At 31.4% G+C, this 16,856-nt stretch overlaps 1 protein-coding gene across 1 annotated transcript in view; it reads right to left on the reverse strand.

The window, feature by feature from the left end:
• The window catches only part of tyn (trynity), a 136,673-nt gene extending 120,182 nt beyond the window's left edge, over nt 1-16,491 (reverse strand). The window contains exon 1 of the mRNA XM_088232425.1: nt 16,257-16,491. The gene's annotated coding sequence lies outside the window, so the exon portion shown is untranslated. The remainder of the gene's footprint in view (nt 1-16,256) is intronic.
• Nucleotides 16,492-16,856: the final 365 nt, after the last annotated feature.

A 16,856-nucleotide genomic window follows, 5' to 3' on the forward strand; every position in this document is an offset into this window, starting at 1 on the left:
ACGCGAACAGAAGAAAGTGTCTAAAATGCTCACATTCATCTATAAAATTCACTACTCCACGAGTTGGGAAAAATGAAAAGTGTTAGCGTGCATATTATTTAACAGTACTAAAATTTAAAAAAAATTGGAGACAAATATTTTTCAATAATTTTCTAGCCGGACAATAAGGAAAGGTCTCAGCAAAATATCCGCACGAGGTTTTCTCAGAGCATGAATTATGTCATACCCAAAACCCGTACGACTTTTGTTCAGAGACATCTCTCATTTATCGCACCGAGAATGTTCAATATTTTGGAAGAGCGTATTAAGCTCTCAAAGATAAAAACTATTGTCAAGAGAGGAGTTAAGGACCGGATTTTCCTTAGTGGGAGGGATTTGAGTGGGAAACTCCTTGATGATTTTCTGAACGTTTGAATTGACTGTTTACCATATTGATGTGCCATATATATGTTTTTAAAAAATATTTTTTATGTTTCTGATCCTATATTTGTGGTGATATACTCATGTGTCTGTGTCATGTAATTGCTCGTCCCATCTCAACACAGGACTTTTAGTCCCATGGAGTTGGGACTTATCGTCTCAAATAATGTACAATAAACTACATGTATGTAAATAAATTAATAAAGAAACATCCGGACAACACGCTTAATAGTATATGCAATATCTCGCAGCAATCTCCTGCAATGGTCTCTTTCCCTGGACAAAATCTAAACTTGCACACTTCTCTTGAAAATGGCCTTCGTTTTGGAGAACTTAATATCTTCATCCAGGACATTGAACACTCATGGGGCCATTAAAGAGATGGTTTTCTGAACGAAATTCATTTCATTTTTCATTCAGCCTACTTTTATCCATATTTTTCCAATTCCATACTTTTAAACTGATTTATTTAATACGTTTACGTACATCATAAAAATGTATTTATTTATTTATTTTACAGAAACCAAAAGTCAACAATAATTAAATAACCTAATACAGATAAGGTTAAAAGATAAACCAGCGAAGTTTCTAAATAAAAATCATACATATTACAATATTTGAGTTTGTCCAAATGTTTGTAGACAAAGACTAGATTTTACCCCCTCGGGAGTCATTAAGATTAACAAATTCCAACAGGGATCAAGAATACCTTAGAAAAGGGAATATGGAAGTCTATGCATTTACAGGGCTTATGACCCTGTCGTTGGCTGGTTTAAGTGGCCACTGTACACACTGTGTAACATTCACCATTTTGCCATCGAAAAAATACCTTGGTAAATATGCGTTTCTTTTTTTATCGCTTTCTTACATAATGTTCTATTAATTACGCCCCAATCATTGAGTTAAGTCCAGAAGGAGCGTAGAATCATATTTGAATACATCGGACTGTGTACATAAATGCCCCCACTATGCCCCACTTTTGCCGCGCGCATTCTTGATGTCGCCGTAATTAAATAATTGTCGCGTAATTAAATAAGAGTAATTGAATTAATGAATTTTGAACTTAATATGTGAAACAAATTTTATTTGACATAAAACGGAGTTTTTTATATCATGTTAAATAATATTTGATGTTTTAAAGGTAATATCGGTAAAATGTCCACCACAGAGTTGTTTAATCCGAGGTCCAATTTTCATTAGTTCTCTCATCAGATGAGCAAAGTAGGGTAAAAAATTCACTACCCTGGCAACACTAACGAAACGTCCATTTTGATTTCTTTGACAATCTGACAAATGCAAAAATAATTCAATTTTTAAGTAATGTATTTGCTACTTACACATACATTTACTATCCTGCGATCCATCGCTCTAATTTTTTTGCCTCCTCTTTCACAGTAGTAGCCGCTCGATTGTGGAATAATCTACCCACTAATGTTAGAGACGCCCCTTCTTTATTTACATTTAAGTCAAGATTGAAATGTCACTATCTAAATATTTAAATTGTTCCTTTATCCTTCTTCTTGCCTTCCCATCCCCTCTCCTCTCTTCATAGTAAAGTGTTATTTTTTTTTATACATATATTTATTTTTGTTAATCTTTGCTTTTAATTTTTGTATAAAATTGTAAGATTCAATATGTCCATGTATTCATAATTTTCTCAAACTGAACGGTTTGGGTAGTTAGGAAGAAATTGCCTTAAGGCAATATGCCCGCCCTTATATGTATATTTATTGTATATGTATATAAAGTGTCAATAAATAAATCCCATCCTGTTTTTTTAAGATCCTAGCAGTATTTCTACACTTTAAAGGGACACACGGCATAGTTGAATTCAAATCAGGAGTTGCGTACTGAGCGACGTCTCCAAAGAAACTAATGGGCCAAACGTAAAACTTCTCATTTATGAGTAGTTTAGTCGCATTCTGTTTGATGCTCGTATGCGGTTTCTGGACTATTCTTAATTCTATGGCTTCAATAATGCCTACGGTACTAATGTTGACTGAACGACCTTTGTGAGATTGGCTGATGCGTAAGTACTCTTTGGGACCTAGTTTGACCGTTAATAATTTGTTTTGTTTGTTTTTTTTGTTTAGATCGCGTCAAATTGCCTGGCGCGCCGAGTAGATACCCACATAACCAAAAACCCGACGAAATTAGTCGAATCCAACGGTAAGTAATTGTGGAATTACTCTAAATTCTCCGTTTTGATGACAAGAGAGATGAAGGTCGCTACATTAACCAGGTCAAGTCACCATCCTACTAGCGGTATTACTGACTATGTTATTTACGTCTTTAGCATGCTAACCGTATTAGCATTTTTATTTTGTTTTATTTTCATTTATTAAGGGAAAACATCAGTTGTTATATAAGAATACAAAATATAAAAAATAGTACATACATCCAGTTAAAGTTTTTCACAAATATAATGAGAGAACATGTTACACAGTAAAGAGAAAAATAATATATTATATAAGACATGAGAAAAAAAAGAGCTCGTAAGAAGGTTAAGGGATGAGGAAATAGAGCGGAGGAGTGGAGGAGAGGGATTTTCAAAATATGGTTGACCAATTTAAAATTTTAATATTATAATAAAATAAATATAATTAAAGGAACATAAACTTGTTACACACTGACAAATGTTTTATTTTACAGTGTTTCAAAAAGTTTTTTTTGAAGTCACAAAATTTTGTATTAAAAATATCTAAATGGGGACAAAGTAAATTAAATTTGTAGCAACTACGATAAATAAACGAGTTTTGAACATAATTTTCTTGGGCAATGAATTTTAAAAAAATTGAACTTCTCATGTTGACTTTACGGGACAATTGATTGAAATGCGCTCCGAGAGATATGAACTATCGATAAAATTGTTTAAAATTTTGAAGAGGAAAGACAGATCAGAAGTGCTTCTACGTTTAGTAAGGGAAGTTAAACTATGAAAGGAAGAAGAGTCTTTATACGAGTCAAAATATATAAGAGATTTACGATCCAGAAGTTTAAGGAATCTATTCTGTATGTTATCTAGTTGTGATTTATAAATTGTATATCGATGATTCCTAACAACAGATGCAAACTCAAGATGGCTGCGAACGTATGCATTTTATAAGATTTTGAGGGATGCGGTTGTTTTGAATGGAATTTTGAAATTCATTCATTTTTATTTCATGTCCGCTCCCTAGTTGGAGCGTACGGTGTCCACAAAGAGCCTCCATGCACCTCTGTCGGCTGCCAGCTGCTGTGCGTCCTCCCAAGTCAGGTTCGCGTCCCGAGGTTCTAACATAAACAGCCAAAGAACAGTCAGCAGTGGACGTGCAGGACGTCAAGAACCCGACGCCTTGTAAAGTAGGCAAGCGTGGTTAAGGCTCTAAGGAGGTGTCCACAGTATTTGGCCCAGCCGACCGTATAACCTCAGCTTGATGACAGTTATCACCGGAGTTTGCTCCGTCAGATCGCTTATTATTTCAATATTTGAGTTTGTCCAAATGTTTGCAGACAAAAGACTGGATTTCACCCCCTCGGGAGTCGTTAAGATTAACAAATTACAACAGGGATGGAGAATACCTTAAAGAAGGTAACATGGAATTCTAGGCATTTACAGGGCTTATAAGCTGTCTTTGGCTGGTTTAAGTGGCCACTTACAAGTACGCACTGTGTAACATTCACCATTTGCCTATGTTATTAAGACATTATTTTTTAATTTATTTACTTTACGAATGACTTAAAGATATTTATAGATTACCTTGAATAAAATAATTTTTTCGTCATCACCGTTTCCTTTCCGCACCTATTGGTGCATATGGCACTGCATTGAAAACTTGATAATTTTTATGTTACATGAAGTTAAGATGATCAGTCTTTCGCATTAAGTGACATAGCGTATTCGCAATATGGTAATTGAATGGTAATAAAATGGGATGAAAGTAGACTGAATGCTGTTGAAATGCGATCTCTCGGGCGAATGTGTGGTAAAACTATGTACGATAGATGCACAAATGTTGTGATCCGTATATTATGTAAGGTTGAGACAAACATTATCGACAAAATCAAGAAAGGAGCTCTGCGCTGGTTCAGACATGTAGAACGAATGGACAGCGAAAGAACGGCTAAGAATATTTACAATGCGAATGTCGATGGATGCAGAAATAGAGGAAGACCGAGAAAGACATGGCATGACCAAATCAAACAAACACTTGAAGATGGACATGTCAAAAGTCGGAATAATCGGCGCGCATGCATGAGAAGATGTATGAATTTTTTATTTTTTTTCATTTCACGTTTTACATAAAACTTTTTTTCAAAAATATGAATACCTTACTGGGCACAACCCGTGTCGAGGCATTCATTTACATGATTTAATATATTATACTTATAGTGTCTAAAAAATATTTATAAAATACATATTTAATAGTACATATTCACATTCAAATCCACACAGATATATATATACATATATAATAGTAAGAGAGAAAAAATAAAATTTAAAAAAAAAATATAAATGTAGAGGAAGCGAGATCTGTATGCAAAGACAGAGTGATGTAGCGTTCTATACTCTCTACCTACCCGCCGGGGAAACGGCGTGATGGTTTGTTGTTGTTGTTGTAATTAAATTAATAAGTGCGTTGGCACTTGCTATTGCTAAAGTGACTTCACGGTGCTAATGCTAACAATTTTAGTACTGATCGTTATATGGCAGGGCCGACTGTACTTGTCACGACTTGCAGCTCAATTTGAGGTGGAATTTGTGGTATAACGGTGATTTTCCCAACACGTATTTGGGTATTCCTAGCACAGTAAATCACGCCAGCCTTTTGTTGATATTCTAACACATTGACACCCGAGATGATTGGAAATAAATAACGGGAACACTATTTTTTTTATTACCTCGTCAGTACGTAGGTCTCTTCCAACTGTCAACTTCATATAACTCGTATCACCGCAAATCCAAAAATAGTTTATTATAGAAAGAAAAGACGAGTGAATCCACAAATTTGGAATATCCAGTGACCGGTTTCATCGCTTTCGCGACATCCTCGAGACTGGTATCTTTATTAAGGAGTTCAATGTATTTGTACAAAACAGAGGTAAGGATAGACAATTCAAAGTTCTCGTCAAAACTCGTCTTTTGTTTTTATAATAAATTACAATGAATTTCTATCAAGAATTTTCACTTACAAACTTAAATGTTTAAAAAAATAGTGTTTTGAGTTGAGTTTCATTTAGCCTTTCTCTTACTGTCCTAAAAAAACCCGCGGGTTACGGTGCTGTGTAGTCACTACACATTAAAAAATAAGAGATTTAAAAATGGGAAAAATTGAATATTTATAGGGAATGGCTTTCAACGAGAATCAAACGGTTGATTCTCGTCTAGAAAATCAAATTATGTAGCCAGCTTTTTAATAAAAATTTTGTTTTCTAAAAACAATAGAAGTTTTTCAGAAGAATGTTGCAACAGAGAGAGAAAACTTTTCAGCCCATAGGAAAGCCGTGTAAAAGGAGTACGCTTTTAAGTTGATTTGTTGAGCTTGTTCCGGCTTTTATTGGTTTGTTTGGGAACCCATGTCAATGGTACCAATATTCAATACAGGAAATCCGTAAAAAAATCTAGGAGTAAAAATGGATGAACATCTCTACTGGCAAGCTCATACTAATGAATTAAGCCGCAAAATATTTTTCTGTCCACACTCACTTGGAAGGTTGCAAAAATTCGCTAAAAAAAGTTAAATAAATAAAAATAGCAGTGATGGTAAGAAGTAACTGCACTTGGACTACAAGCTGGAACTGAGTAACTGCGTTGGCTGACTTAGTTAGGCTGACTTTTTGGGCTGACTGGGCATTACCACGACCCGTGGTCTCTTTATAAGCCACGTTTATTTGTTATCTTTGACGTGAATGTACTTCAGTATGTTGCTCTTATCTTAATGAACATACAATAGATACGCATTTATCATCAACCTCGTGTCTTCTGTCAATATCCAACTGGGGTAGGAACTCTACGACCCTCAACAACCTAAATCCTTCACTCTCACAAGAAACAATTAATAAAAAAAGCAAAACGTTAGACGTGCCAATTGTTAATATCTATAGTGTGTAAAATTATAATAATCATGTTTATAATATAGAAAACGTTCAACATAAATTTCTACGATACATAAACTACAAATTAAACATTCTAATACAAAATGTGAATTATGACTATTTATTAACACTGCTCAAACTAACAACACTTTCTGAAAGAAGAATTATTAATGATCTCATTGTACTGTATAAAATTGTTAACTCTCTTTTTGACGTACCAAAAATACTTGAATTAATTAATTTTAGAGTACCTGCTGTCAACACTAGGAGTACTTTATTGTTTCGTTGCTCCAGTACTTCTTCCAACCAACAAAACAATTCATTGATACCGAGACTGCATAGGTTAGGTAACACTTATGGAACGCTGCAGACATTCTGTCCAATTCTTTACTATCTTATAAGTCCACAATATCAAGTTTATTTGTAGCTGCTCGTCAAACTATTATTGACAATTCAATTCCATAAATCAAAAAAATACTTTCTTGTTTATTTTTATTACCTTATACTTGATTTTTATTTTTATTTTTAACTATCATATCAAACTGCATTGTAGTATTGGCAAATACGCATTTCATATAAACATAATTTTATTTCTTATTTTTTCGGGATAATATATGCTGGCTTGTTTATTAATTTAACTTAAAAATGTCTTTCTTGCTTACCGTAACACTTTATTTATTGTTTGCCTTACAGAATTTATTTCATGGGCTTATATCTTTGAATTTTTGTTTATATGCTTACTGTTTATTTCTTGAATACCTTTGTTATTATTGTTTTTTTTTTTACTTTGTAAAACTTTTTATTATATTGATCTAATAACTTATATTTCCATACAAGTTATTAATTTTAAAAAATACTCGGTACACATCCACTTACTTATTTTGACCAATTAGCGCTTTCACCCTCTAATGGGCATTTTCAGACTGGTTTTTCAAATTAATAACTTGTATGTAAATATAAGTTATTACATCACTACAATGAAATTCCATCAAGAATTGTCAATAAATAATTTGAATGATTTTTTTTTAATTACATCCTTTCTAACTAATTTCACATATTTTTTCTGTGTTTATTATTTAGTATGTTAGCATGTATTTTATTTATTTTTTTTTGTAAATGCCTTTTGGGCGTTAATGAACAAAATAAACAAATAAATAATACAGGAAAAAAATACGCGACTCCGTTTGTATGAAGAAAAATAATAACGCGATAATTCTTAAAATAAATTCTCTATTTGACGGTCAAGGTGTGAAGGTGTTGACCTCAAAACACTTGTTAATGCTCCAAGAATCAAAGACACATTGTACTTTTCGTCATAAAGTCAAATTGAATGAAACAGTGACTCAATGGGAAGTCGCATAATATATTTTACTAAAGCGAAACTAATTCAGTAGTCAGCCGTCCACCTTTAGAAACATACATGTTATGTTTTTCTTTGCTAAGATCTAACTAATGGCATAAAAGAGTATTCAAGTTTACACAATTGAACGTAGTTATGCAACCAGTCAAAAATTTGAAAAAAATACATATTGGTGTTGTCAAATGCCGTAAAGGCTATTCTATGTTTTGCTGAAAACAGCCAGGCCGCTTTCATACAACAAAACTATCACCTTCTGAAAAAAGTGTTGATCACAAAAACGACATTTCTAAATTTACTGAAAAAACCCGCATCACTCGGAAAACCTTATAGTATGGATGCTGGCGGGTAGTTTAATGCCTCCAGAAATCTTGGATGCTTATCATATTTTTAAATGTTCTTTAATTTAGGAAACATACAGTACGGTTACATAGTTTTATATTTTACGCAGTTAGACTTGACTCTAATGGACCATATTTGTATCCAATTTAGAAATTTTTTTAGTACTGTTAAATAATATGCACACTGACACTTTTCATTTTTCCCAACTCGTGGAGTAGTGAATTTTATAGACGAATGTGAGCATTTTAGACACTTTCGGAGAAGATATTGTAAAGCTACTCTACTTTCCTCCCTCTCTGTCTGCTTCCATGAACATTTAAATTTAATTGTAAAAAATCACAACCAACAATAAATTATTCGATGCAGGTAGTAGATGTAGGTAAGTATAAATTAAGAGTTGAAATCAAATGTTTAAAATTAAAAGCAAAAGTTAAAATTAAAATGAAAAGTTTAAATTAAAATTAAGTTAAAAGTTTAAATTAAAAATTAAAATTAAGAATTAAAATTAAAAAGTTTAAATTGAAAGACAAAATTAAAAATCAAATTAAAAGTTAAAAGTCAAGCAGGAGATAAATTTTAAATGTCTTTAACTGATCTGATAAAAATATGGTATTTACAATGTAGTATGTCGATGTCACTAACTAACTAACTAACTAACTAACTAACTAACCGTAACTAACTAATTATGTTTTCTTTTTCCTTCTCTTTTTTATACTTTCATAATTAACCTTACATTTAATTGCTTTTTAATATGGAAACTTCACTGGTCCATTAGAATTAAGTCCAATTGTGTAAAATATTAAACTTTGTAACTGTACTGTATGTTTCCTGATAAAAAGAAAATAAAATAAAAATAAAATTTTAAAAAAATAACCATCACGCCATTTCCCCGGAGGGGTAGGCAGAGAGGATAGAACGCCACACCACTCTGTCCTGGCACACTTCCTTTGCTTCCTTCACATTCATACATCTTCTCATGCACGCACGTCGATTATTCCGACTTTTCACATGACCGCTTTCAAGAATTTGTTGTACTTGATCATGCCATGTCTTTCTCGGCCTTCCTCGACTTCTACAACCAGACACATTCGCATCATAAATCTTTTTAGCCGTTCTTCCATCATTCATTCGCTCCACATGACCGAACCATCGCAAAAGACCTTTCTTAATCTTGTCGATAATGCTTAACTCAGCCTTGCATTCTGCTCTAATTTCGACATTAGGGCACCTATCATACATTGTTTTTCCGCACATTCGCCTGAGGGATCGCATTTCAACAGCATTCAGTCTACTAAAACTGTCATTATAGGTAATCTGTATTCTTCGTAGAGTGCTATTTTTTAAATAATTAGTCATTGAGTTAGGAATGTCGAAGAGTACAGATTGACGAGTGCTACGGACAGGGACTCGATTTGAAATGCCTCTAACAATTTCTGGGCTATCAATTGCGTTATTAACAATTTTGTATGGAAAGCTCATATCCAACATGGTACGCCGAGTTGCGAGATTTTGAACCTTGCGAAAATTAGCTGACTCGGTTCTTCTTGAGAACGAAACATTATTTCTGAAATCTAATTGTATAAGAAAATAATTTTGAATATGTTCAATACGATTTTTGTACGTATTATATTGGGGATTCCAAATCGGCGAACCAACCTCGAGGACACTACGTACATATGAAAAAATAAAAATTTCTTAATGCGTCAGTTCTTGTGAAAGGTTTGGTTGATCGTATGACAAACCCTAACATGTTGCAACAAATTTAGATAGAAATAACTACCTAGGGAGGAAATCCAGCCTGTCTGCAAACATTTGAACATACTCAAAACATTGTTGAATAAAGATTGCGCCTCATTCCTGAAGATGCATAGGTGCTAAAAGCTAAAATGTAAATAAAAAAACTTCGTTTGTGGAAACATGACTTTCTTACAAATAGAAAATGCTTTAAGTCCTGAGAATAAAACAGGTTGTAAATAAACCGGTTGGGGTTTATAAATAAGTTATATTATTTAAATAACTTATAAATAAAATTATAAAAACAGGAGAACTTGTTGTTTTAGAAGCTTGGCAGAATGACGATCGGTTCAAGTAATTTTGCAAAGCATAAATTAAAAAATAAATGTTTCAATAAATTCTTTTACTATAATTTATGTTTAAACCAGGGGCGAATCGTGTAGAGAAGCGATTATGCGCAGCTTACCATTTTATTTGACTATTCATAATAATTGTTAACAGTGATTTTATTTACAGAAAAACAAACAAATAATTACTGTTTCTTATAAATCATTGCCACCATCTGTATGTTTCTCCAAATATTGTACATAACAATATACATATATAAAAATATAATTAGTTTTCAGATAAAATTTTTGGCATTATTTTAAAAATAAAAATGCTTTTTGTTAAAGTCGAATTTTACAATATTCAAAATATTGTGATAACAAAATCACTATATTTTTTATTATTATTTATTATCCTAATACATGCATAAAATACTACATGTATACAGAGTTTCTTTGACTACCTAACTAGGGTTATTTCCTTGTTCTAAGCTAGTCAAAAATATATATTAAAAATAGTAATCAATACATAAAAACAATAAATAAAGGTAAAAAACGTAGTGAAAAACATAGTTAAATACATGGAAAAAAAGTTTTTAAAAATGTTGTAAAAACATAGTAAAAAACATATTCAAGAAAACCCAGTAAAATACGTTGTAAAAAAATAAAATATACAGTAAAAACATATTTTAAACCCAATAAAATCCGTAGTGAAAACAACATTCATAGTAAAAAAAATCGCAAATAAAATATATGTGTTTTTTATATTTTACTTTTTGTGCTGTTACATGTTCACTTAATTGCCATATTTACTAGTTCTTTGCTCAATGTATTATTATTGCGTTTTTATAAATTATTTATTATTATTTTTTTAAAATCATTCTTATGTTGTTGAAATTCCATTTGTCGATGCGTTTTGAAGCTGCGAGACTTTTTGTGATGTTAACTATCATATTATTCTTATCATATTATGTAAATGTTATCAACTATCAAATATCTAAATTTAGTAAATGGGGTCTAGAATTTCAACCGTCCATGCGCTCAGTAGCTGCAAGACTTGTTGTTATCTAACTTCCAACTTTTATAAATGTGATTTTTATTTCGTTTTTTAAATATCACTTAAACTCTAAACTTCATTGTCAAATAAAACAATAAAAAATAGAAATGTAAATAGGGCTAGATTTCTTATTGTCCATGCGCTCTGTAGCTGCAAGACGTTCTGTTATCTAGCTCATATATATCATAATTGTTATATATCATAATCGGAGACGAGGAACTAGAATCCCAACCGTCCATGCGCTCTGTAGATGCAAGACGTGTAGGGATATTTATTTATCGTACAGCGCCCTTGAGGTGATTTACACAAAAATGGCGCTATATAAATTATCCATACATTATTATTATTATTAATAGCAAAAAACCTAGTTAAATACGAAGTAAAAAGAAAACAACATGTTTTTTAAAAAAAAAAGTTAAAAGTTTTTTTTTTTTTATCGTATGAAAACTTCATTTCATTTTTTTGCACCACAACAGGCCAGGAGGCCCAATTACAGTGGTGAATTACATTACAGAACAACCAGGCTTGAGAAAAATCAAATTTTAATTTTTGTGTTCTCACCGGGAATCGAACCCGGAACCTTCCGTGCGTGAGTCAAGCGTCTTGACCACTACACCACGGAGGCCGCCGAGTAATTAATGTTTTTTAATAAACCAACAATGTCTTTGTATTTACGCAAATTTAAAAAAATGCTTAGTTTAAAACGCTTAATTATAATTAGAATTACAAGACAAGTAAAATAAATCAACAGATTTGAAATTACCACTGACCGGTTTCATCGCCTTCGTAAAATCACCAAGAAAGATAACTTTATTTTACGTATCTTAAAATAAACCAACATATTTTTTTTAAATCAGTAATGATATAGAATTTAAATATCGGTAAACGTAAATGAATTTGAAATCATTTTAAAATATCAGCTCCGCAGGTGCACAGTTCATGTTTTCAAATACTGTAAATTTTTTTTATGTACCTACATAGATATTCTCGCATGTAATTAAATTAAAATATGTTGCCAAAATATGTTATTGTCACACAATTCTTTCATACTGATTTAAAACATCTCACATTGTATAATTTTTTCTGGGGTATGTTTTTTTGTTGTTTCATTAAAGCGCATATTATTTAACTTTCTTATTCGTGTTTTAAAGAGCCAAAATCACTCGCAAACGAGTGAAGGTGTATATTTTTTTTAATGTTCTCGGTACAGATTACCCCAGTTACTACACATTATATTTATTGGTTAGTATTGTACATAATATAAAAAAAATGAATTAATAATTTACTTGTATTAAAATTTACAAAAAGCTGAATTTTTTTCCTGCACAGAATAAAACAATTATTTCTTTATCCTTTGATATATTTGATTCAAAACATTCTCTATAATTTATTTTTTTTAGACGTTAATTAAATATTTATAACTTTCATGTTATTCTCCTGTCTCTATTCTTCATATGCATGTTAAGGGTAATCTCCTCAACAGAATCCTGGTTCTTCCATCTGTTGATTTAAGTGAAGTTAAAGAGCTGAAGCCTTTATTGTTGTGAAGAGATTCGTCTGACCGATTCCTTCACAACAATAAAGGTTTCAGCTCTTTAACTTCACTAAAATCAACAGATGGAACAATTGAAGAAATATGGATGTTCAAACATAGGCAAAATGGTGAATGTTACACAGTGTGTAAAGTGGCCACTTAAACCAGCCAATGACAGGTCATAAGCCCTGTTAATGCCTAGACTTCCATATTCCCTTATTTGAGGTATTCTTCATCACTGTTGTAATTTGTTAATTTAAATATTTATGTTATATACAAGTGCAGCAGGGGTTGTAATTCGTGATTTTATATAATTATGGAATTCAAAGTGTTTAAATTAAAATAATTTAAGTATAAAGTAATAACAATTGTATAATTTTTTTTTTTTTTTACTGTATATAATAAAAACCGGTAAAAATTATATTATCTTATGAAGTTTTATAATAAAAATGTATTTGAATTACATGTATTTAAATTTATAAATAAAAGTAAAATAAAACTTTATACGTGTATTAATTATTACAATTAAAATGCAGTTCCACCAAGAAATGTCAGTAGAAAAACCTTATCTATTAAAAAGTATTTATTAATGTTTTTTATGTATAATTTCTCAATGTAGTTTTTATATTTATGTTTGATTTTTTAATGCAGATATGTGTTTATATATGTGATTATGTACTTGTGGGAGGTATAATGAGCGACGATAGCGGGGTGGTCCGCGGTCATTCAGGTGCATATAAAAATATTTAAGGGAGTGGCCGTGGATCTCCTTGCTATCGCTTCTTGCCGAGCTGCCTCTGGGTGCGATACCCTACCGTTACCACACCATAATGTTACAACTTGCATCTATCTTGGTACGGGTTTACCTACATAGATGCAACAATTTTTTTTATCGGAAATACAACATTGTAATCTTAGGGATTATATCGTGGTTGTACAAGTAAAGTAGACCATTGGTTAAAATGACGAAATTGAGATTATTGACTTTTGACATCGTATTAACATAATGCTTTACTGTTAGAAATGCCAAGTCGACCCGACACTCAAGAATATTTTTTTTTTTTAAATATGTGACCATTTGATAGAAGCTCACAGATTTTATACAAGTAAAACTGACCATCACACATAGTCACTTTTATTAGTAAATTTAAGATCCAAATAATTTACCAAGTTACAGTTGGTCAATTTTATTTGTAGGTGATGTCGCCAGTGAAGAGTTAGTTAGAGTTAGTAAGTAAGTATACGTTTTGCATTTGACAGATACAATTTTTTTTATAAAAATTCAACTAATAAAATTTATTATTTAGGTTATTACGTAACACTTCTTAATTATTTGTTCTCTTTAATTTATTTTGTATTTCAGTGTTTATTTAACTTTTATAAATATGAAAAATGGATTATTGAAATAAAAAATTCCAAAAACATAATTTATAGTTATAGAAAAAAAAAAATACCACCTCCCTCAATTAACGAAACAAACTGATTATCTGCAAAATTTCGTGACAAGTTTTACAGGTAAACTTAACTAAGTCTTTAATTATTTTTTTTACAAAAGTGATAATGTTTTTTAAATACGTTAAATACTCTACAATAAAGCTGAAAGTACCGTACAGATAATGTAACATTACCAACCACCTACTTGAAAAATCTGAAGAAGCAATTGAACTCTAAAAAATCACTAAAATGGCTCCCCTGGACATAATTGATTTTGTCACTTGGTCAATTTCTATTGTATGCCCACGATATATGAATATCTCTGGAGGATTTTTATATAAAAGCATTAATTCTAAATTCGATTTTTGCGAACTCCTAGATTTAATAAACATTAATATACTAATACGTAGAGCTGGACAAAATAGTCTTTATTATTGTCACCCTTCTCAAAGCGACTATCTTTATCTCACTCACCAATACCGCTTATAAACAGACTAGGAAACGGTACTCGGTAGATTCAAATCATCTCTTTATAAATATTTTATGATGTTCTATAGTAACGATTAACGAATTATTTGCAAAATCTACTTATGCGTATGATCTGGTGTTTATTCATTTTATATTTTTTATATATTTTGTATGCTGACATACATACATGTATATATATATTTCTTGTTATTTTTTTAATTTTTTTTATACTAATATTTTAATATTGTTTTTTAATTTTTGTATATCTAACTAATTCATTATTTTGTATACTTTATATTGTATAAGGCACTTGTGCCGGATAATTAATAAACAAATAAAAATAAAATAAATAAATACATTGTTTTGAAAAACTGTAATTGGACTCATACACTTTACCATAATGTGAATTGTTAATAAATTTACTGTTGTTTTTCAAAATAAATTTTTTAAAAAAAATATAATTATTGATGCTGAAATCACGAGCAACTTGTATGAAATAAACATCTTTACCAATGACAGTAAAATGGAAGGACGAGTCGGAGCAGCATTTGTCATTTTTAAATATAAAGTTGAAACTGCTAAAAGACAAATAAAGTTGGCAAATGAGTGTAATGTCTTCCAAAGTGAACTAGTGGCTATAAGAGAAGCTTTGAAGTGGATTCTAAAAAATGCCAAAAATTCTACAATTATGCTACATGGTGACAGCATGTCAAGCTTACAAGGATTGAATGATCCAAAGTCCACAGATCCAATTATTTACGATATCAAAGAGCTTGCTGAAAAAAATACCGAACATGTAAAAAACGAAATTGCAATGACATGGATTAAAGCACACGATGGCAACATGGAAAATGAGCGAACGGATGAATTAGCGAAAAAAGCTTCCAAAATGAGAACTTTTCCTACCTATGACCATATTCCCATATCATATATATAAAAAAAATAGTGCAAGAAACATCATACGATACTTGAAACAAAAGATATCTATCAAGTGATACAGGCAAAATAACGAAATTGTTTTTCAAAAATATAAAAGATGCCGAGATATTGGATACTTTTGGGCGGACTTACGAGCTGACTCAAATGCTTTCAGGTCATGGTGCTTTTCGAAAATATCTTTACAGATTTAAAAAAAGAGAAAACGATTGCTGCCCTTGCGATGGACTCAGCTCTCAGGACGTCCTCCATATATTACTAGATTGTCCTATGTTTGATGCCGAGAGGTTAAACTGCATACAAGTGTGCGCACAATACATCTAAATTTTTGAAAACCCAGAGGAAGTTATAAAAAATGAAACTTCGCCGAAAAATACATTGACTTTCTAAAGGCCATAGTTACAAAATTGAAAAAAAATAATGAAGGAATTGACGCAGACCCGTAAAAAATAACTATTGTGCAAAATATACATAGCAGGAAAAAAAGCTTTGTATGCATAAGCAAAGCAATGAATAACGGGAACAAGAGGAAAAAAAAAAACCTAAAATAAAAAAATTAAAAATATATTTTACCTTTTTTAATATTGTCGTCTCAGAATCACTAAAAAAATACTAGAAAATACTCTTTAGCACTCTTAGAACTTAGTTACGCGATCTCGAACAACGGGATATTTTTATGAATGTTGTCAAGTACGCGATCCGTAGGGCGTCAGCGAGACGACCGAACCGTTTGACGCACGCGAAGGCACTGCCGCTCGTGAAGTCCGCCTGAGGAAGTTTGCCTGCGCCGGCTCTGCATAGTTTATTGAAAGAGGTAGAGAAAATTCCGTTATTTCAACTATTTTCATACCGCGAGGTTGTTGGTACATCAATGGATAAAGCTATTGAGGCCTGAACACACTTTTATTATAATAATTCATGATTTATTAAGGTAGTTTAATACGCACCACCCCATCGTACAATACCATATTGCAACAAAAATTGTACATTTGAGTTATAAGCTATTTTTAAATGATTGATTTTTAAAATATTCCTTAATCTAATTAATATGTATAAACATTATCTAATTCGTTTAACTAGTTCACTAATATAGTCTTTCCATTTTAAGTTTTGGTCTATGTATGCAATAAGATATTTAATTTTATCTGCTGTATCAAGTACTGAACATGTGAG

This window comes from Micrasema longulum, unplaced genomic scaffold, assembly GCF_059751315.1.
Source record: "Micrasema longulum isolate JH-2025_06_02 unplaced genomic scaffold, ASM5975131v1 h1tg000074l, whole genome shotgun sequence".
Taxonomy (NCBI): domain Eukaryota; kingdom Metazoa; phylum Arthropoda; class Insecta; order Trichoptera; family Brachycentridae; genus Micrasema; species Micrasema longulum.